The sequence below is a fragment of the Mastomys coucha genome, chromosome X, assembly GCF_008632895.1.
Source record: "Mastomys coucha isolate ucsf_1 chromosome X, UCSF_Mcou_1, whole genome shotgun sequence".
NCBI classification, from domain to species: Eukaryota; Metazoa; Chordata; class Mammalia; order Rodentia; family Muridae; genus Mastomys; species Mastomys coucha.
In genome coordinates, this window is record NC_045030.1 from 143,287,430 (window position 1) to 143,289,360 (window position 1,931).

The following is a 1,931-nucleotide window of genomic DNA, read 5'->3' on the forward strand; positions in this document are numbered from 1 at the left end:
TCCTCTGAAGAGGAAGGGGGGGGGCTGACGCTCATGATGCTGACACCCATACTTGAAGCCCCATACTTCCTCTGAAGAGGAAGGCTGAGGGGCTGCCGAGGCCTCTTGGGAGTTTGTCACAGTGGCTATGTGGGAGGGCAAGGAAATTGACATTGGATCCTATTTCTGCAGTGGATCCATGGGGGTCTAGTCTGAGCTGGGGGCCACACTGACCCCTGGTTCCAGGAGGAAAAGACAAAGTGGAGGATTGTGGAATAACTAAGCCAGAGTGAGGAGGGATGTGTGCAGCCAAGAAAATCCAGACTGTAACAAGTGTAAGAAGAGAAGAGAAGAGAAGAAAGAAAGCTCATGATTATTCATCTCATTTTGTCTGTCCCTCATCTTGAAAGTGGGACCACCTCCCAGGCTTCTTCTGAGGGTTACATGAGAAGATACATGCCCAGAGAGCTTAGGATAGGGCAGTGTACATCAGCAGTATCTCTGGCACTACTGCAGTATTCTTTCTTGTCTGACAGCTCATGAGGAAGGCATCATCACATGGGGAATCACTAGATTCTTGCCTCTCTTCCCCCCAACTCTCAAAGGCAACTATGATGCAATGTATGTACAGTGATAGCCATTCTTTTTAGTGGTGCTCCCACGTATCTGCAGGGAAGGATTTTATGGGCTTACAAGGAGTTGTATTCCGGGAGCTCACCCATCTCTGACTTTTCACCTTATTGATCATTGGCTCACATGCTGTCCTACAATCTGCTCAGTTACCTGTGTGAACTCTTCCATAACATGCACGGATCATAATCAAATCTCCTGTTTGTGATAGGAATGGAAGGGTGCTGGTAGAGGGCTTTGACTCTGAGGTGGCTCCTTCCTGTGTATCAAAATGTGGTCACCTAGGGAATTAAGCCGAAAGACCTTCTGCTGAGATACAACGCCTATTGCCTGAGGACATCTGCAGACATCTGAGCCATTGGTGACTCCCTCTTGACTCTGTCCTGACTCTTCCCTGACTTCTCAATGTTTATGTTATGCAAATATTTTATTTCTGGAGCTTTCAGTTCTTACCTGCCTATATAAGCTCAGAACAACCCCAGGTAAAGAAGCCTTGATTGGAAACCCTCAACTTGGCTTCATGTCCTTTCGTTCTCAAACTCTGTGTTTCAGGTCTTTTCCTCCCTTTGAGATAGAACCCGGTTTTTGAAACTGCAGGACAGTTTCAGTCTGTGACTCTGAGGTGCCTCCTTCCTGTGTACTAAAAAAAAAAAAAAAAAAAGCCTGAAAGTGACCAATCCCAAAATTAGTTGTTAAACAGGCATCTCCTGATATGGCACTCAGAGTGGTCTACTGGTCCTCAATTTGGTATGGTTTCTCCTTTACCTTGTAAGATCCTTGACCCACCCATCAATTGGCCTGTGAAGACTATTTTTCCTCTTCATTTAGGCTGACATTTATTTTTGTATTCTGTAACTAAGATTCATTGTCCTTTCAACTTGAGACTGTGAATTGCTTCCCCAAGGCATGCCTGATTGCTCCAAACTGCTGTGTTACCCAAAGGAGTCTCCTCATCCATGGGAAAGAAAGGAAGGGGAAACACTGGGAGTAACATAAAAGAGGGACTGTGTGATCTGAGGATGGGAGGCATCAGTGTCAGAGGGCAAAGTCTGGTCCTCACTCATGGAAGGGAACATAGGAGTCTCCTCATCCATGGGAATGAAAGTAAGGTTAAACACTGGGTGTAACACTGAAAGACCCCCAGAACTGGGGAGATCCTTACTCAAGTCTCGGGATGACAGGACCACCCAATAACTCACGAGAGACTGAACTTGTTGCAATCACATGAGGTTTATTTGGGATAGGCCGGTAATGGGGTCGATCTCGTGACCATGCTGGCCAGAGGAGTTCGACCCCGAACACAAGAAGTGAAGGGTATTTAA